Source organism: Lepus europaeus, chromosome 17 (genome assembly GCF_033115175.1).
Source record: "Lepus europaeus isolate LE1 chromosome 17, mLepTim1.pri, whole genome shotgun sequence".
NCBI lineage: Eukaryota > Metazoa > Chordata > Mammalia > Lagomorpha > Leporidae > Lepus > Lepus europaeus.
In genome coordinates this window covers 72,929,492-72,951,291 of record NC_084843.1, presented here as the reverse complement: position 1 = coordinate 72,951,291, position 21,800 = coordinate 72,929,492, and positions in this window count along the sequence as shown.

The following is a 21,800-nucleotide window of genomic DNA, read 5'->3' as shown; positions in this document are numbered from 1 at the left end:
CTTGCAGAGAAAGGAGAGACAGACTTTTCCATCCACCAGTTTACTCTCCAAATGGCTGCAATGGCCAGGGCTCAGACAGGCCTAATGCAGGAGCCAAGAGTTTGTTCTTGGTCTCCCACATGGGTATAGGGGCCCAAGCTTTTGGGCCATCCTCCACTGCTTTCCCAGATGCATTAGTAGGGAACTGGATCAGAAGTGGAGCAGCCAGGACTTGAACCAGCACCAATATGGGATGCCAGCACTGTAGGCAGTGATGTAACCCATGATGCCACAGCACTGGCCCCAGTAGAACAGTATTAAAGCATCGGGCTTCCTGTCTCTGAGAGATTTCACTTCACTCAGCTTACTAGTCACATGGACGTTCTCAAGTTCTTTGTCTTTGGCCACTGATAACCATTCCATCATGGATTTAGCTGCTTTACTTTCAGAAGTGTCCCTTCCAGCCCCAGCTCACTTTATGAGGTCATCACTATGCATTATAGATGCCTCCTCCACTACTTCCCTATGAACTCCGCACTCCATCCCCTCTGCATCACTGGCTGCTGCCTCCATTGCCCATACCCTCTCTGTTCCTCTGTGCTGTTGTGCAGGCTGCCTGCTCTGCCCAGAGGCCCTTCTTCCCACCCTCCCCAACCGCACCTCCACCTGTCCATTAAAGTCCAGTTCAAAGACTACAGGTGCCTGAGAGTTGGGAAAACTTGACTTGTTTTGGGCCCAACAGGTAGGGACAATACTCAGGAGCTGCATGAGAACTTCAGTTACTATGCAATGGTACCAGAGTTTGAGACAAAGGGAAAACATGAGAGGGGCCATCCTAATGGGCATAATCCAATGATTGGTGCAAAAGCAACTGACAGACCCTAGGAGGTAGGCAGGATCCCAGCACTACGTACATTGCAATGGGGTAGCCAGGATCCTGGATGGAAGGCTGGGGCAGAGACCAGAGTGAGATGAAATGAAGGGCATGGGCCTTCTGAGGATGCCAGAGCTGAATCACAGGAACTGGGGTTAGTGATACCAGCTAAACACTCTACTCTTGTAAATATTGTTCAGGCTCAGAGAACTTGAAGTGTGCCTTTGCTGATATTGGGGTATCTATTCTAGCAGTCAGTTAGAGGGATCGCAGCCCCCAGCTGTAAATGTTTTCTCTTGTGAGGGGCAGGTACAGAACTTGCATCTTTTTTTTTTTAAGATTTTGTATTTATTTATTTAATAGGTAGAGTTACAGACACAGAGAGAGATACATTGGTTCAACCCCAAATGGCCAATCTGAAGCCAGGGGCCAGGTGCTTCCTCCTGGTTTCCCATGCTAGCGCAGGGGCCCAAGCACTTGGGCCATCCTCCACTGCCCTCCCGGGCCACAGCAGAGAGCTGGACTGGAAGAGGAACAACTGGGACTAGAACCCGGTGCCCATATGGGATGCTGGCGCCACAGGCAGAGGATTAACCAAGTGAGCCACGGCACCGGGCCAGAACTTGCATCCTACCTTTGCCTTCTGTTAACCCTCCTTCAAACCCAGAGGGCCCCTCCTAGGCTGATCCCTGAGTGCCTGGTGGGCATGTACCCCTGACAAGGCTGAGTCACAGCCCTGCGGCCATCTTCCTTTGCCTGTCCATTAAGAAATGCTGCCCTGCAACCAGCACTTCATCCCAGGAAGTGTCATCTCCACCACGCCGCTTGGTTTCAGGAGCAGTGATGGATTCTTCCTCGGTCTTGACTACTGATGCCGGATTTAGGGAAGTTCTTGAGACCCAGCAAACAGAGAGTCATTACTTAACTAAAATCAAACAAAAATCAGAATTTCTCTTGGCAATTGCTGTGCTTCAAAACTGCCTAAAGCTCTCAAGTTGCAATTAAGATCCCAAATGTGGCCCCCGAGTTCAGACACCTTGCCAAGGGGTGGGATGAAGTTTACCCTTCAGGTTGCCTCTTCCACCAGAATGGTCAATGTCCCAGTGACCCATCATGGGATGTGGGTGTGAAAATTATCAGGGGTGGGGTGGTGCCTTGACCCAGGGTTACACTGCAGCTTGGACAGCAGCATCCTATGTTGGAAAGTTGGTTCAAGCTCTGCCTATACTGCTTCTAATCCAGTTCCCTGTTAATGCACCTGGGGAGGCAGTGAGTCATGGCCCAGGTGCTTGGGCCCCTGCCACCTACATGAGAAACCCAAATGGAGTTCCTGGCTCCTGACTTTGGCCTGGCTCAGCCCTGGCTGTTGAGCCCATTTGGGGAGTGACCAAGCCGATGGAATGCTCTGTGTCCCTCCCTCTCTGTTGCTCTTCTTTTCAAATAAAAAAGAAATGTTTTGTTTTTTTTTTCAATAAGAGGAAGCTGAATCAGGAGACAGTACAATATGGAAGAGGGTATAGATATGAGAGTGCATCAATAAGTTCATGGAAAATAAAAGTTTATTTTTGTAGAAAAATTTGAAATCTGTGCATATAGATTCATACATGCATCTACCAACTTATGTTCTTGTGTGAGTGTGTGTGTGTGAGTGTGTATAGACTTATCACAGTGTATAGGTGATAAAATAATGGAAGAGCACACAAATGAGTATATATGTATATTTGTGTGTGCATACATAATGGTATTTCAGAATGTTTGTGGAAAATACGATTAAAAGATACATTTATTTTGGTGCAAAAATGGAAATCCACTCATAGTTTTTTAATAATACACATTTTCCATGAACATAATTTTTTATTTGAAAGGGAGATAGACACACAGAGATACAGATATAGACAGAAAGAGATCTTGCATTCACTGGTTCACTCCCCAGATGCTTGCAACAGCTGGGATTTGGCTAGGCTAGTCCCAACACAAGCTGATCTCCCGTGTGGGTGGTAGAGACTCAAGTACTTGAGCCATTGTGTGCTGCCTCCCAGGGTGCATATTAGCAGGAAGCCAGATGGGAAATGGAGCTAGCACTTCTCAACCCAGATATCAAGTGGTGTCTTAACCAGTGCACCAAACACCCACCCCTCTGTGAACTTTGGAAAGATTCTTCTTCCATCATATATATATATATATATATAATATATATATATATATGTATATATAAATTTATGTATATCTCCACCCATAAACAATATAAATCTACATGCACACACATAAATATGGATACATACATACACTCTTTGCTAAAACATACTACTTTGAACCAAACTTGGGCCATGACTCAACCTTACTCCTAGTATGGCAGTGAGCATGATTATGTTCAAACAGAAAACACAGAACCAATACAGCTTCTCCCAGATAACTTACCACATCCCCACAGGATGAGGATATGATGGTTTGCTCTTTGCATTCTTAGGGCTCAGTCCAGAATCTGGTATGCAGGCACTCAATATATGTTGATTAAAAGAATGTCCTTGGCTAGTTGTTATCCATCTGAATAAAATTTGATCTTGCTCAATTGTACATGTACATATTACATTGGGTCTTCCTAAGAAATTACAGCATCATTTCTTTAGAATTTTGATGAAGAGTCATAAAATCTTCACCAGTCTTAATCAGCAGTTGAAAAATGGTGATATTATATTTTAAATGTATTGATTTATTTGAGAGGCAGAGAGAGAAAGAGAGAGAGAGAGAGCGAGTGAGCTAGCACCATGTTTCAGTCCCCAAATGTCTGCAAAGATTGGGGTTCAGCTGGGGCCGACTTTAGGAGCCAGGAATGCTATTGAGATCTCCTACATAGATAGCAAAAACTCAATTACTTGAGCCATCAACATTGTCTTCAGGGTCTGCATTGGCTGGAAACTGTAGCCAAGAGCTTGAGCCAAGAAATCAAACTCAGGCACAGCGACATGACTCATGGATGCCTTAACCACTAGGTTAATCACCCGCTCCCAAATGGTGAGATTATTGATTCTTCTAATGGACTTTCACTTGGGGGTTCATCAGTTAATTTTAAAAGCCTTCTATGTTTATGAAATTCTGTTCTGTAAATGTCTCTATCTGCATGTGTAGGAAGCTCAGGACTCCTGGCCTGTCTCCTCTCTGCCTTGAACTGCCTATGGGGGCAACAACCCCTCTATCATTCCTTGAAATGCTGCTCCATCCTTCACTGGAGCTCCCATCCTTCTCCCCCTGCTAGTTTCCCCTGTCTGGTGCTCTGTCTCCCGGGACCTGGGTATGCCATAGCCCTCTCTTTTCAAGACAGGAATCCTGTGTGCTGTCATCCAGTCCTCTGGTGTTGTGTAAGTTCAGAGCCATGCAGTTTCTGCTGGTGGCAGGGAGAGAGCAGATTCTGGCCTCAGTTCTCTGGACAAGGAAATGGTGGAGATGGTTGGGGAAGGAAGTTCTTCCACTGTGAGTGGTGCCTGAAGATATTCATTTTTATAAGAATGAATTTTGTTCTAAAGACTACCTCCTGTAGTCTTAGTCCTTAAACCTCTTGGAATGATAACACTTGCCTTTCATCTTACGGCACCATTCCCTTCTCTCTACTGTAGGTTCTACTTTGAAAAAGACATTCTTACATCAATGGACAGTGAATGTGCCATGCTTAAATTGTTTCTTTGGTAAGGAAAAGGGAATAACCCTGACTTCTAAACCTATTCCCTCTTCAATACTCTTCTTATAGAGCCTCCTGTGATAGACTAAGCCTTTCTCATTGTGAATCAGACAGTCATTAACCTTGAGGTTATTGGCTAGTCATTGTGCATTTCAAGTAGATCCACAGAGAGAATGAAAGTCAGGATCCCCTTCCCACATAGTGGTCGGTTCCTACACAACCAATCCTGTGCAGATACAGAGAGCCCAGACTGTGTTCTCAGAACTGTAAGGGCCATGGACATTGGCTGAGGACAGAGAAAAGCAGAGAAATGTTTATGTCCAGCAGTTGAGATGCCTGTGAGCATTGCAGAAAGCAGATGGCAACAGGCTGTTGGGCACCCCAGATCTCTAATGCTCTGGCCAGCACACTTCCTTGGCAAGAATTAATGGATGGGTGAATTGTGGAAGTCCAGCATACACCTTGTCCTTTCTCAGGGAGGTGACCTATAGGGAAATATTGTGGCAACCAAAAAGAGGTTAAAAAAACTAATGATCTTTTGTCAAGAAAAAAAATGAGAGAGAGAGAATCTCATTTATAATGTGATTCAATCTGTGGACAGTAAGGAATCTCACATCCAGAAACTGAAGTGGTCCAGGAAAATCTGTAGGGAACAACCATGACCATAAGATGCAAATAAGGGAGAAGACTGCTTCTCCCTCTCATGCACAGACACATCTGCAAGATCAGCTTGGAGATGTGATTCAATAGGACTAACACATGCCATGAGATCCTGCAGTTTTAATAAGCACTGGGGTGGTGCTGGAACTGCCTTGTGGGTCCCTGAACCATGCTAGTAGCAAATCCCCAAATGCAGCTTACTACAGGGTGGGAGTTCTCAACAGGGTGGGAGGTGGGGAGAGGGGGATTTCCCACCTCTTTCCAAGGGTGTTTGGTGATGTCTGAGGCTCTCTTTTGGTGTTATAACTAGAGGAGTGTTATTAGCATCAAGGGAGTAGAAGCTAGGGATGCTGCTACACATCCTAAAAATGCACATGACAGTCCCCACCACAAAGAATGATCTGGCTCCCAAAGTCAGTGGTGCCAAGGTTGAGGAAGTCTTCTTTGTTTTTCAACCCAGTGGATCCAGGGTCAAGCCATGATCATTCCACTTGACTTCTGTAACCCTTCCAGAATCTCCGTTCTTTGGAGAACTGTCTATCTAGGCCCAGCAGAGTGCCTGCAGGTGCACTAAATGTTCAATAATACTTGATATCAATTGAGCATATTTTAGAAAAATAACTGTCTGCTTTGGAAACCTATGGAAAAGCTGTTAACCTTATTAAGTGCCTTTTATTATATATCTTGATAAATATGTTGAATATTTCAGAAGTCGTTCAGATATTCAGGCAGAGCCAGGGGCATAAAAAGACAGTCTCTTGAATCTCTAATGCTAGATTTCTAAGAAAAAAGTGGTTCTTCTGTCCTCATTGTTAAGCAGATATCAGTGGCAGCTGAGCTCGCCCAGTAACAGATTATAATAGCCAGTTGATGGCATGAGCTGGATACCTTATCCTGGTCCCAGTGCCTACAGCATTTTCTTCTTGACAGAGAACTTGATATTGACTCTCAGAGGCATGGGGTCAACCATGTCCCAGTGCTGGGAATTCCATGGGAGTCACTCCTTTGCCCTCAGAACAAGAGCAAGTGAGCCCAGTAGAGAAGTCCCCCGTTTTGTGGTAGTGCAGGAAGGAGGCTTCTTAAGGCTTAATCTTAATCTTTTCTCATGTGTCTAAGAATGTTTTTGCAAATCTTCTTCCACCCTCACCCTGAAACTCCTTTGCCCAACATGTGAAGAGGTGCCTAGCACACAGCTCTGTCTATATCTCAACAGATGAATCTTTCTGCTGACTGCCTGTAAAAAGAAAAACAAGCAGATGGCACAGCTGGAAAAAAAAATCTATGTTTCACAGAGTCTACAAAGCTTTTTTGTCATCCCAGCAGGAATGGGCAAGTACCTGGCAGGACACTGGGGTGCTCAGGAGGAGTGCTGGGAACCTGCTCGATGTGTAGGTGAAGCATTTGGAAATCATCTGCAGACCTTTCCCTTGCCCAAGATGTCTGTGTGGCCATCCTGGGACCCAGAGGATGCCTTTTCCTCATTCTACCAGCTTTGACCGTGTTGTACTCCAGCTTGTCTGCCTATAGAATTTCATAGAGAGGAATAATTCTGAAGGGTTATTACATTTGCCTGGATGGAGACAATTAGGACAGTCCATATGGTGTAGTGATAAAGAGCAGAGACTATTGGGTTGAATTCACTAGGAGGACTGACAGGACTCCACATCATCCTACTTGTGGCTAAAATTTACTACCACAAAAGGATGCTTAACACAATCAACAAAGGGAAGAAGCAGGGGGGTGAAGTCCAGGGAAACTCAAGCTTCCAGAAGCTTCTCCCTTTGGACACACACAGGACATGCTTAATTCCTCCAGCAACAAGTGTGAGATGTTGGCAGCCAGGAAATCTCATTGGAAACTCAACACGGAGAGTTTTTATCAGGATCTGATCACATAGGCAACCTCTGCCCAGAATGGACTAAAATTCCAGGCAGGGATTCTGCACACACCGCACTGTTTGAATAAACAGCTTAGGCACAAGGAGCCACACTCATCAGGAAAGGATGGGAACCCTCTATGATCTAAGTTCCTTGACCCCAGCTAAGGGCCTGTCTTCTCAACCTACCTTTTCAAAGAGAGCAGTTTAGAACTGTGCTGTTAGCTCTTCTCTGCATGGCTGTGGATCCTGTGCTCCCCAAGACAGTTGGCAGCTTGGTGGGAGCCCAGAGCTCCTGAGCTGTGGCAAGGTGCCTTGGAGCCACATTCTCCCACAGAGGCAGAGACAGCTGGTTCTCGTCCATACTGGCTGGAGCGTTTGAAGACACAGTCCAATGGGGCGGGACTGCTCCTCCCAGGGATACCAAGTTATGGCAAAATAAAGACAGTCTTGAACACCAGCTGCTCCATTGTCCTTTTCTTTGAATCAAAAACACTCAGGGTTTTATTCATGTGAGTCAAAGGGTCTTTTTGAAGGATGGCATATAAGATTTTTTTTCTTTGTGTCTTGAAAGCTTTTAGGAGTCTTCTTTATCTTTGAAATTGAAAGCTCTCCCACCCCCGACCCCCGACCCCCTCACCAGGATACCCCATGGCATATTTTATTATTAACTCTGTCACTCTCAACTTCTTGTCTCAGATCTCTTTAATATTTTCTTCCCAGTTCTGCAGAGTTTTCTTCTATTAGATCTGTAATGATTATGCCCACTTCTAGGACCACCTGGGGGCTGTGTCTCCATGTTTTGTCTGGTCATTCATTTCCTAATCCAGTCATTCATTTACTTGGGAATTTGCTCATTCATTCATTTAGTTAAACAATCTTCAAACACCCCTACCCATTGGAGGTGCTGTCAGACACTGGAGCTGCAAAGGTAGCTTGGCAGTCTTGGCCATTCAGGATCTCCATAGCAAATAGACACACACATCCCTTGGGCTAATAGTGCTCCAATGGAGGCCTGTTCACATTGCTGGGAACACAAAGGATGGGAGCTTCAGGGTGCTGGGGACTGTCTGTGGGTAACTTTTCTTGGGTTTATCTTTGGTGCCATCACATTGGTTCTCTGCAGAATTACATTTTACTAGTCCAATCTTGTTTTTGCTTGATGGGCTGTGGTATTATGCTTTCATATTCTGTTCACGAGCACCTGGATTTTGTACTTTGTGTGGTATGCTCATCTTCATTCTTCCCTGATTGTCTTATGGAGTCACTTTGAAAGCTCATTCCCAAATGGCATGGCCCTAGTTCTGAAGGAGAAGTCAACGGCAAAGTCATATTTTCTTGAGACAGATGCTATGTCTGCCCTGGCCCAGGAACAGAAAGAAGAACAGGTAGAGGTTTGAGTCCTTCCGCTCCTCAGTCCATGTGTGGAGTGCTACGGGGGACTGTGGCTCGGACAACAGGGCTATGGATGCTTCCAGGAGAAAGCCCCCAGAGATGTTGTCAGTATCTGGCTGCACCAAGGAGCTCGGCCTGGTTCACAGGTGCTCATGACACCTTCCCTTGGGGAGCAGGTATTCCTAGATGGTCTCCTAAACCCTCAGTTGCCTGTGTCACCTGTCAGGTGAGGGAGCCAATCACTGCTCCCAGACAGCAGTCATGGCTGAACACAGAGAGAGCTCCCAGTGCTGTGACAGTGGCACGGCTGAGCAGAAGAGATTTCACATGCCTTCCATTCCTGGGAGCCTCTTGTTACTCCCTGTAATTGCTGTGCTGCTGTTGTGTTAAAAACCCCTTGAACTAGATGATTTAATAGTAATAATGAGAAGCATTAGGGACACAGTTTCATTGTCATTCATCTTGTTCTGCCATCTCTTTGGAATTCTTTTCACCAGTTTATCTTCACATAGAGGTAATTGAAAATTAATTTTGTCTTAAAATATAAATCCTCTTATAAATGGAGCCACCAGAGGGTCTGCCTAGGCCAAATAGCAATCCATCCCAAACACTGGTCTCTGATGGTGCTCAGGGGTAATTTTAGGCTGTCAAGGCAGAGGAAGAGGTGGATGGGTCTCAAGTGAGTATACAGCATCTACAGGGTGCTGGGCTCAGACCTCTACCTGTGCTATTTTATTTGGCACACAAAGCAAACCAGCAACTTAAAGGACAGATAGATGATGACACTGAAGTAGAAGGCAGGTTGGGCTCCAGGTCATGGCAGATGAGCTGTTCTGTGGGCAGGAGTATTTTCAGGAGCATTGTGGATCTGCCAAAACAAATGCTCTATCTCCAGCATTGCCTCTATGCCATGATGCTTTCCTTCTCTCTGTTCATTCAGTGATTGTTGTTCCGCCCCATAAAGGAAAGTGAAGATGAGATGAAACTGGAGGGAAATGTGGCTTCAGAAGACTAGAGAAGCCTTAATGACACAGGTGTCACGCATCCAGCAGGTTATAAATGGGCACTCGATGTCACAATATAGCAGTAGTTCAACTTACCGTCTTCATGTTATGGATCCCTTTTAGGTTCTGATATAAGAAATAGGTGCCATCCTACTTTTTATGGTGTTTATGATGGCTTTGGCACTAATATTTGGGCCCAAACCTAAGAAATCATGAGCTAGATAAATTCCAACATCTCTTCCAGCTCTTGGTTCTTAGGAGTCCTTTGTAATTTTGCTTATTTGTGCTTAAATTTTTTTTAGATATTTATTTATTTGAAAGGCAGGGAGACAGAGAAAGACAGAGAGCTCCTGTTCACTGGTTCATTCCCCAAATGCTCACAACACCCAGGGATGGGTAAGGCTGAAGCTGGGAGCTTGGAAGGACTCGAGCCAGGTCTTTCAAGTAGGTAGCAAGAACTCAGTTGCCTGATCCATCGTCTGCTGCCTCCAAGACTATGCATTAGCAGGAAGCTGGAAGGAGAAGCAGAACCAGGACTTGAACCCAATCGGGGATGTGGGTGTCTTTAACTCACAGCTTAACCTTGAAACAAAAATGCCCAACCTTAATTTTCTTTATGCAGATGTAAGTCATGAAATTTCTAAGGGGAGAGTTTAAAAGAGTTCTTCTCCCCCTCCTGGCTGTCTTACTCACCTCTAAAAGCCTTCTTCAAGTGGACTCTATGACTCAAGTGCCCAATTTCAAAATAGGAAATTGAAAATGTGGATTTAATAATAGGAGGCATATCCAGACAAGGCTTCCTTTGGGAGAGGCCAGAGGGGAGGCCAGGCTCACACCTGTGCGGTGCCAGGAACAGAGTGGTGTGGGGGTGGGAGTCCCTCTGTGGAAAGCTGTTCCCCTGGCAATCCCAGTCCCTCCCACTCAGAGCCAAGTGGCCCTCATTAGGTGCGTAGGCGTCCAAAAGTAATAAGACCCTAATTAAGGACCTGCTGACTCTTTCAAGTGGGCCTAGGCTGCTGCCATTTCAGACCTAATTCCCACCATTCACCTGGAGGGCTGCAAGTCATCATGGAAGTATTAATTCTCAGCTGAAATATGCCCTGATTGGACCCCCTCTCCAGCATTCGCTTGCGATTATTGAGGATTATTGAGACGAAGCCTTCCAATTACTTGGGAAAGTACCAGTGGCCCATGGCAGCAAGGTGGGGTGGGTGGAAGCACCCTCGAGGACAGGGCTGATCACCCAGGGTCTAGTAATTGAGGAGCCCACATGCATGTTCCCTGCAAGGAGCAAGTTGAAGTAAATGAACAGAAGAGAAAAATCTCCCCTTCAAACCAATTGATTCTTCAACAACAAGAAAATTGAAGCTGAAATGTCGATGGAACTCTGGCCCAAGGAAGGCTCCAGTGAGAGCTCCGGGGAAAGAGAAGAGACACCTGCTAATGAGAAGCATTTCAGAACCATTGCAAGCCTGGGTCTTTCGTACTGGAAAGAAAAAAAAAAAGCTCAAGAAAACCTTGGAATGACAATTTCCAAAACTGGCGGGGGAAGATAGAAACTGTTGAGGTTTTCTAAAGACAAAATTTCTTGCTGAGACAAACTGTCAAATTTTTCATCATATCCATTTTGAGGCAGGCATTTATTACCTTTCCAGCAACTATACATCTCCAGTAATGTTCTTACTGTAGTTTGCCTCTTAATTACTGGCAGAATTTGCATTTAAACCGAGTTAGAGGGTGCCATCTACTCCCGGGCTTCCCACGGTTGTTTCCATGGTAACAGAAGGGGTCTCCTGGTGGCTGGCTGGGCTAGAATGTTTGCTTCTGAGGGTCTGGAAGCATCTCCCCGCCCACTGTACATTCATCTTCTTCCCTGCATGGAAGACAGGGAAGGGGCAGCATCAAAGGGTGCACTGAGACCCCTGTCGGACTTCGCTGGAACTATTCTTCGCTGGCAAGATCCTGTCCCTCTGCTGAGGCTTCAGAATGGGCAGTTCAACCTCACTCACATCGCTCCCCCTCAGCAACACGTGCACAACCTGAGCAGGCTTGGTGTCCGCTTCCCTCTCCCGACCCAGAGTTTTCAGCACGGGGTGCCTCCTTGCTGGAGACTGTGAGAGGACATGTCCCAGGAGGAAAGGGGCGGGTACCTCTTCAGGTGAGAAGGGGAACCTGAGCATGACTGAGTTACAAGAAAGGAGCCAGGACAGCTTGGTGCAAACTGCCCCCAGCTAGTAACCAAAGCACTTGGAGTCCAGGACCACTCTGCACCTGTGGAGAAAGCTGGTTCAGCCCTGCAAAACTGAACCAAAGTGAAAGGGAAGTGCACTTGAACCTGATGATTCTTCCAGATCCCTTCAGCTCTGAACACTTGTTGTTGCAAACTCACTGTATCTCAAAGATACATGGATTCAGAACATGCAAAATCACAGATCAGAATTCTGGAAAAAATGCAGATTGTTTGGGCTTGCGTGTATCACAAGGGAAGACACACAGGCTCCTGACCCAACCCGTGGTGTGATGTGAGGTTGGTGAAGTAATGAGGGAAGAAGAGGAACAGAGTTTTCCGGGTGGCTCCTGCCATTAGCTCTTTGATGAAGCTGAGCACAGTCCATGCAAAGCCCAGCAAGCACTCAGGCCCTGAGCTCTCTCGGGAATCCTCTCTGCTGGGCCTTCCCTGGAGTTGGGCTGAGGCATGGTGCACACTTGAGTCTGCTGTGCCCCTGTCTTGGTACAGAAGAAGCCACAGAAGATGTAGAAACTCCCAAACAACACAGGCAGTTGTCAGTGGCCAAAGACCAGGGTTCCAACAAGCTCTGCTTAGTTACCCTGAAAGGCAGCTTCCCACCTCAACTACATCTCAGATGGTAAAATTGGGAAGGATGCCAGTCATTGTGCCTCAATGGTAAACCCTTCAAAAAAATCTCTCTCCACGGAGTCTGAATTCTTAATCTGATTTGTCCTTGGACTGACCATAATCTGGGTGTCTATTTAGCCTAGTGGTTAAGATGTTGGTTAAGACATCCACATCCCTCATTAGAATACCTGAGCTTGATACCTGGCTCCAACTCCTGACTGCAGCTCCTTGCCAATACAGACTCTAGAAGGTGGCCGTTATGGCCCTGGTAATTGCAGTAATTGGGTCCCTGCCACCCCTTGGGAGACCTGGATTGAGTTCCCAGCTCCCAGCCTTTGCAGACATTTGGGGAGTGATCCACCAATGGTTAGGAGCATATTTCTCTCTCTCTCTCTCTCTCTCTCTCTCTCTCTCTCTCCAGATCAAATAAATAATAAATGTATAAACATTAAAGAAGTTTGACTTTGGGCCAGCATTGTACTGCAGTGGTTTAAGCCTGTGATGCTGGATCCCATATCAGAGCTCCAGTTTGAGTCCCAGCTGCCCCACTTCCCATCCAGCTCCCTGCAAGTGCTCTTAAGAAAGCAGGGGTCAGTGCACCTTTTGATGCTGCCCCTTCCCTGTCTTCCATGCAGGGAAGAAGATGAATGTACAGTGGGCGGGGAGATGCTTCCAGACCCTCAGAAGCAAACATTCTAGCCCAGCCAGCCACCAGGAGACCCCTTCTGTTACCATGGAAACAACCGTGGGAAGCCCGGGAGTAGATGGCACCCTCTAACTCGGTTTAAATGCAAATTCTGCCAGTAATTAAGAGGCAAACTAAGAAAGCAGCAGAAGATAGCCCAAGTGCTTGGACCCCTGTACCCATGTGGGAGACCCCAGTGGAGTGCCTGGCTCCTGGCTTCAATCTGGCCTAGCCCTGCCCATTGTGCCCATTTGAGGAGTGAACCAATGAATGGAAGATCTCTTTCTCCCTGTCTCTGCCTCTCTTTGTCACTCTGCCTTTCAAATAAATAAAATGAATCTCTTAAAATTTGACTTATATTGCTTTTTATGTGCAGTTTTGTACAACTTTGGTTTGTGTGTGTGTAGAATTCTGTTTCCTTCTCCTATTGGATGCTGCAACACACTTATTTCACGTATCTCCATGGTAATTCCTATGTGATTTAGTTTGAATGTCTGTGGCACAAGGGAGATATTACAGGTCTTCTCACCATAATTACCCAGTGGGCTCCTGGCTGAATTCCTGTGAAAGGGCTCCCTGCATTTGTCTTGGCCTGTTTCCACTGGGTTCAGAGTGGGCCATGCAGTGACAGGCGCCTGTCTTCAGGCGCTGCTAGAGAAGTGAGGACACAACATTTGCAGCTGGTACTTTGGAAAGGCCTGCCTTGTAAGTGCCCCTTCAGCAAATGACTGTCCCTTGGGAAGGGCCTCATGGGGATGGAGGCCACAAGTCCTCTTGGGAACTGAGAACTGAACCACTGACTTGTGTGGGGCTCCCTCTCAGTTCTTTTTGCGGAACAACTTGCAGATAAAGCTTTCGGTAGGGGTTAGGCATCAGTGTTCTTATACCCTCCTTCAACAGCTTCTGTTTCAGTTGCTTCTCTAAAGGGATTCAAAACTGCCAGAGGCTACTGTCTTGTAGTTTATTTGTATTTTTCTCAGGAGTCACTGAGCGCATTAGCCTCTTAGGTGCAGAGCGGGAGTCCCAGGATGTAAGTGAACCTGTAAGAGGCACATCAGTGTGAAATGAACGGACAGCTTCCTGGCCATGGATGCAGGGGTCCCGTGATCTTCCAGTAGCACAGTCAATTCCATATTCAGGGCTGTCACTTCTAACAGCCTACTCCTGGGTCCCTGTTCTTTGTGCATTGTTTCTTTTTCTGTTGCAATTAAGAGGAATCCAACTCAAAATATCTTTAAAGCCAAAAAACAAACAAAATGATGGAAAGCAACACATTGGTTGGTGTAACTGAAAATGGACTCAGAATGGCTGCTCTGTGAACTTCTAGGAGGTCACTGGGAAGAAATTCCTCCTCACCTCCCAGCTCTGCCTCCCTTTGCGTCACCCCCACACCTGGCAGGTTCTCCACTGAAAGTGATGAGGCAGCCTCCACAGTTCCAAGAGGGCAGCCAGCTCTCTGTAACTATAGATTCCACATCCACCACTCAGCAAACTGCAGAGAAAATTTTGTATGCACTGAACATGTACAGACTTTCTTCCCTTGTCATTCTTAACTAAACAATTCAGCAGCCCAACTGTTTACACAGCTTTGCATTGTATGAGGCATTACAAGTTATCTTCAGATTATTTAAAGCACACTCATCCCTCAGACTCCATGGGGGATTGGTCCTGGGACCCCTGCAGACACTAAACTCCATGGATGCTCAAGTCTCTTAAAGAAAAGGGTATAGGATTTGCATATAACCTACATAATCTTCCCGTATACTTAAAATCATCTCTAGATTATTTATAATACCTAATAAAATGTAAATTCTATGTAAAGAGGTGTTTTGCTACATTGCTTGGGGAATAATGATAAGAAAGAAACCCTGCACGTGTCCAGCACAGATACAGTTTTCCCCTGGATATTCTCAATCTGCAGTTGGTTGAATCCACAGTTTTGGAAGTTGTAGACAGAGATAGCTGACTGTCTGTGAGGTGAGCATGTAGATTATGTGCAAATACTAAGCAGCTTTACATAAGGGACTTCAACATCTGGACATTTGCTATCCAGGGAATGTTCTGGAACCAATCTCTCTCAGATACCCACAATTACTAGAATCAGGGAGAGTCCCTTTATCATTGAATGTTGAATCAAGTTAGGCTTCATGTCCATTATTGATCCAATCATCACACTAAAGAGATAATGGGCAGTACTGGTTTCACTTGGGTCTATCTGGCCATCTACCGCATCTAGGCTTGGAACAGTGCCACCTACACTACATGAAACAGAAAATCCAAGGTGCTGGAACTAGAGGTCTGACCACTCCAATCATGTGACCTTAACACTCTATCATGAGCAGATAGCTGTTTTCCTGATGCCAAATGAAGTGATGGTAGCACTGTATAGCTTGCAGATTCTGACTTAGACCCCTGTCTCCAAAGTCTGTATTTCTGATGCTACATCCTCATGCTCTGTTTGCCATCAGTCTGAAGTTTGAGTCCTCAAAGTACATTAACTTCGGTATTCTGAAGTTGGCATCCTAGCCATGACAATTTCTCTGGTTGGTATTAGATTATGCATTTCTGTGGTCCTTTTGATGATTTTTTTTCCTGCCTGCTGGTAATTTAAATAAGGCAAGTATTGATTTTCCCATTTCTTTGAAGCTAAGAGAGATAGAGACAATGTCCAAAATATTATTAATTCAATGTTTGTTTCACCCCCAAATTCTTATGTCAGTGCCCTAATCCCTAGTGTGGCCATATTTAGAGAGGGGGCCATGTGGGGAATAGTTTAGGTTAAATGAGGCTGTAAAGGTGGGATGCTAGACTTAGTCTTTTGTGAGAAGAGGATCCAGAGCATGCTCTCTTCCCCTTCCCACTTACTTGTGCCTGCCCTCCCACGTGAGGCCACAGTGCGATGGGGGCCCAAGGGCAAATCAAGAGGCAAGCCCTCTCCTGGAACTGAGTTGCAGGACCTTGGTCTGGGACTTCCTACCACTGAGAAAATCAGTGTCTGGTGTCTAAGGACCCTTGTTGGTGTTACTTTTTTACAGTGCCAAGGAATACCCAGGGCCCCCCAGTAACCAAGGGGGGGAGCCAGAGTTAGAAACGGGCTCTCCTTTCCTTATTTCAGAATCCTTTAACCTCCTTAGATCCTTAGTTTTCATGCTTTTTGTTTCTTTTTGCCAACCACAGATGCCCTGCCGAGGAGATGGAAACCCACAGTACCCATAGAACAGAATCCTTGATGGTCCCTGATAGGAAAAAGTCATGTGAAATCCTCTAGAAGTAAATAGACGGACACTTTGCAAGGTTTGAAAACCGCTGTATTCACTGAGGAGCTGCACTTGCTATCATGGCCAGAGCTCCGGTCCGAGCAGGCCTTTCCTTTGGCTCTAGTTTGTTTTTTTGTTTGTTTGTTTGTTTGTTTGTTTTGACAGGCAGAGTGGACAATGAGAGAGAGACAGAGAGAAAGGTCTTCCTTTTCCATTGGTTTACCCCCCAATGGCCACTCTGGCTGGCACACTGTGGCCTGCACACTGCACTGATCCAAAGCCAGGAGCCAGGTGCTTCCTCCTGGTCTCCCATGCAGGTGCAGGGCCCAAGCACTTGGGCCATCCTCCACTGCACTCCTGGGCCACAGCAGAGAGCTGGATCGGAAGAGGAGCAACCGGGACAGAATCTGGCACCCCGACCGGGACTAGAACCTGGGGTGCCAGTGCTGCAGGCAGAGGATTAGCCTATTGAGCCACGGTGCCAGCCATCTAATTTGTTTTTATTTCTCTGAAGGATTTCTATGTGCCAGAGGGTTGCCCAAGGGACTCCTCTCTCTCTCTCTCTCTCTCTCTCTCTCTCTCTCTCTCTCTCTCTCTCTTAAGATCTGTTTTCTTTATTTGAAAGGGAGAGAGAGAGAGAGAGATCTTCCATCTGCTGGTTCATTCCCCAGATGGCTGCAATGGCAGAGAAGCTGGCCCAGGCCAAGCCAGGAGCCAGATCTTCCACATATGTGGCAGAGACCCAAGAATTTTTGCCATCTTCTGTTGCTTTTCCAGATGCATTAGCAGGGGGCTGGAAGGGAAGTGGAGCAGTTGGCACTCAAACCAGCACTCCAATGTTTGGGAGACTGGCATGGCAGGCAGGTGGTGGCTTAACTCTGCTGAGACACACCACCAGCCCGGCTCCCCTGTGAGTCCACAGGTTAGGGGGAAAGTGCCGATTTGATGTGTCTGATCTCAGAACAGTGGTCAGCTCTGTTTGCTCATGTGCATGGTAGGCAGTAGCACGAGTATGAAGGCTGGAGTGGTGGCAACGTCCTCCCTTGGTGCATAGCAGAAGGAAGTCTTTTTAATACTAACATGATCAGAATGTGTGTCTGCTTCTGATTCCACGATGGTCTAGCAATTCTAAACCCAGTGTCAGTGACAGAACCATTCTCCCAGTGGAGGTCATGGCTCCCTTTGCCACACCACCTTTGTGCACTGTTGTAGAAGCATCATGTTGATGCAGAGGTCCTGGGAGTGAGAGCGACACTCCCAATACAAAGCATCAACTGAGGCTGATGCCCTCTCTCTTGCACCTGCCAGCCCCGCCCCAGTTTGCCTGCTGATGATCTGGAAGAGCGCACGCAGCGGGAGGGTTTCTACTGATCTATAATTGAATGCTGTCTGGGCGCCCTTTAGGGTGTTTGCTTCTCTCCAGCAATTCCCAGCCAGAAGGTGCTGAGCTCAGCAGTGGGATCCCCAGGAGGGCAGCATCCTGACCCAGACTGTAAATGCAGTGATTACCACTGCAGCCCAGGAGAGTAAATGAGGAGAGTGAACCTAAGAGTAAGAGGGGAGCTCTGAGCTGGGTCCTGGGGAAGGGACTGAGCAGGTGGGCGGGGCTGTGCATGGCTGAGTCATTGTGGGGAGGGGGAGGGAGAGTCATGGAGGGTGTGAGCCCTCCCCCACCCTGTGCTCCAGCCAGCAGCCCCTGGGAAAGCTGCCTTTGCCTATCTGTCCAGTGCCTTTTACCCCACTCAGGCCTCCTGGGGTCATCAGCTTCGACTGACTCTTTCCCCTAGGCGTGCTTCGCTGGGCTTGGCCTCTCCTCTACACTGTTCCTTCTTAGGAAATGACCTCAGCTCTACACCATCTTACAATGGCCTCCCTCTCCTCTTGCCATGTCTGCCCAGGGGAATGAGGACAGTATCCTTACACAGGTGCACCCTGAGGGTCCATCCTTAGGCAGATGAGAAGCCAGTGCTATGCTAAAGGGCAGCAGATAGGGACAGGCATCTGGATGAAGGTTCCACCAAGCCTGCTGTGTGAGTCCCTGCTCCTTTCTCTGACCTTGGGGTATCATTGTCCTGAGCTTTGGGGGTCATCTCTGTAGGGCATCTTGGATCTCTAGGCTGGGGCAGGTTTCTGGAAATGCCCGTCAGTGTCTGCAGGTCTCCTGGTGTCACAGATCCTGACCCGGGGTTGAATGAGGGCAATCCCTGTGATCACAGGTAGGGCATGTGACCATGTGGCTATGCCAGTAAGGCTGTGTGCATGGAACAATGCTACAGACCAGTCTGCCTTGCTTCCGTCAGTTCCAAAGGGCAGCTACTGTGTGCAGTGACTGCCTGTGGCTCTGTGATTGCTGCCGGGGCATCACCCATGGAGCAGCCTCTGTATGTACTCCGATCCCTGCACAGGTGTCTATTGGGATGTTTTGGCCTCTGTGTCTGTATGAAGCAGCCATACCATTTCCCTGTTGCTAGGGGGCAAGTGCTGCCTGGTACCAGAGCTGTCAGTTCTGGCTGGAGGCCCCTGGACAGTCTGATGGACAGCAGAGGCTTAGCCACATTAGGTGAGGAGCAGCAGCAGCTGATGGGGAAGTGGTGGCAGAATCCATCCCCAGGCTGCAATGCCTGTAAAGAATTAAAAACAGTATTGCAGCTTTCTGAAAATCAATCTTCTTGTTATTTGGATTAGATCACCTAGGCTGCCATAACAAAACACCACAGGATGGGTGGCTTAAACAGTCAGAATTTATGGCTCACAGCTCTGGAAGCTGGAAGTCATGGCATGGGCAATTGTCAGAGTGATCAAGGTGCTACTTGAGAAACCTGCATCCCATATTGCAGTGCTGGGGTTCAAGTCTGGGCTCTGCTCCTGATTCCAGCTTCCTATAAATGTGCCCCCCTGCGAGGCAGCCAGTGATGCCTTGATTCCTTGGGTCCTTGCCATCCACATGAGAGACTTGGGTTGAGTTCCTGGCTCCTGGCTTTGGTCTGGCTCAGTGTGGACCTGGGTGGTGGTGGGCATTTGGGCAGTGAACCAGCACACAGGCAATCTCTGTCTCTGTCTCTCTCTGTATATGTGTGTATCTCCCTGCTTTTCAAATAGCATAGGTAAATAAATAAAATTTTAAACAAATAAAAGGTGTTGTGGACAGGGTTGCTTTCCTCTGCAGCCTCTCGCCCTGGCTTGGAGGTGGCTGTCCCCTCTGTGTCAACGCAAGATCTTACTTCTGTACACTCCTCTCCGTGTGTCCATGTTTCTTCTTTTAAGGACACCGTCAGATCAGCCTAGGGCCTTCCACAAAGGTCTCCTTTTACTCAGTCACTTCTTAAAGACCCTGTCAGCAAATGCACTCACAGTCCAAGGCACTGGGGTGCAGGTTTCGACATCCAAACATTTTAGGGGTGCACTGTCAGCCTGTAATCTAGAGTTTGCCAGTTCTAAACAATTTCCATAGTAACTTCCTCCCCCACATTATTTATCTGAGCTCTAAGCAGTTGTTCCAGTTACTGGTGAGTTTTTATGACTTACGAATAGTAGATTAAAGGACATCAGCATTTGGAGGAGCATCCATTACATATGTGGTCCCTGATGTATATGGACTTAGCTACACATGGTCATGTCAAGAGTGAGTTTTTGGAATTTGGAACCGTTTGAGCAGCTGCTGTCTCCCAACCCTATGGTCCTTCATGCACCTCTGTTTAAATGGGATGTTAAAACTGCAGTATGCTTAATAAGCAGATAGAACTTTTAGCTCCTGTGTTTGAAATTTAAAATAGTGACACAGCTATTTTATATTTATCTCCCCCAGTTCACAGCTAATTGAAATTTGATGTTTTTCTTTTTTTTATTTCTGGCTGTTGTTATTATCATTATTAGTGCTGAAAAATAATTTTGTTACATAGGGATTGGGAATAGCTCCAGAGAAAGGTGACACTGGGGACTTAGAGGGACATGGTGAGGAGAGAGCCCACAGGTGGGTACAGGATGAGGCAGGGGCAGCCAATAACCAGAGCTTAGGCAGAAAACCTGGGGTTCAGTGCTCAGGTGGCACTTGTCCTCCACACGCACAGAATGATGGACAAGATCTTACATCAGGTCTGAGACATAAGTCATTGTCCCAGACACAGGGACCTGAATGCCAGTGGAGGGCCCCACTGCACACACTGTCATAGTGAAGCCCAGGATCTCTCCGAGAAAGATGCAGTCCTGGGAGCCACAGCCACAGTGGGGAGCAGGAGCTCCCTTTTGCTCCTCAGTGCAGCCGGCCTCTTCTGGCTCCAGCTGTGGAGGTGCTCTGCCAGACGTGGCTCCCATACACTGTCTGGGGATAGATCTGTGTCCTCAGGAACTCAGTGCTACCGGGGAGTCCAACATCTGAAGAGCGACAACTCACCTGTTGCCAGATTTCTCTTCCCTGGAGGATGTTTGGAATTCGGGCAGAGAATCTCAGTCCCCCAGAAAGTCACCCCAGACTCGGGAGAAACATGTCCATGAGTGTCGACCTGTGAGTGGCTTCCATCTAGTTAAGTTGTCCCCAGCTCTGTCAGTTCCAGTGTTGGAAGTGCAAGGCTCCAGAGTTTGGGAAGAGGGTGGAGAGTTAGAGACTGGCTGTTGACGGGCCATGTTGTGCCGTATGGAGAGCATGTGCCGTTTGTCTAGATGGCTGGTTTGTCTGAGCAAGAGCTAGGGCGGTGTGAGAAGGCCACCTGCCCCTGCCCTTCCAGGACAAGGTGAGCTGCTTGGGTTGGACTTACAGAAAGGACAGGGAGGACACGGGAACCAGCATGGAGGCAGTTTCCCCGGGGAAATAGCTCCTGTGATGAGCAGCAAAAGACAGATGAATAGAATTTTAGTTTGGGCAAGGACAGGAGGGAAGTTATGCATATTCCAGAAAGAAGTATTCAGAAAAAGTCCATGGTCACATGAGTAACCTGAGCTAGCTTGCAGAGAACTTCAAAGATGCCAGGTGTGATTAGGGTGGGGTGAATGCCCACAGATGAAAATGGAAATACCAGGCTGGCCGGCCCTGGAACACCATTCCATGCCTGGTGTCAGGCAGCCCTGGGACTCAGTGTTCTAGGTCAGTCCTCAGGGAGTGTAAGGCAGCGCCCGCCACCTGACTGCCCTAGGAACTGGGGCAGGACAGCTCCTGCAGGTGCACAGATGAGAGGCTCAGCAGGGACAAAGCGAGGCAGGGGATCGGCTTCTGTAATGGCCTCTGTGGGATGTATCCTGTGAAACCAGAAGGCAGCTTGTTAAAATGCAGGTTGAATTAAGCTCTAGGCATATCTCTTTATGTCCTCTGATCCCAGGTTAACTTTCTTCAATTACTGCAGAGATAAGAAAAAGTCCAAATGAGAGGGAGGCAGAAGGAAGCCAGGGACTCTTCACCCTCCTCTGAAGGAAGGAAACGTGGGGGAAGTGATGAAAATCAGCAGACTGGCTAGGTTCAAGGATGCGCTCATTATGTCTGCTGGAGGCAAATTCCCAGGGACCAGCATTGACCAAAGGCCTCCAGTCATTGGCCTGGTCGCCCCTGCCAA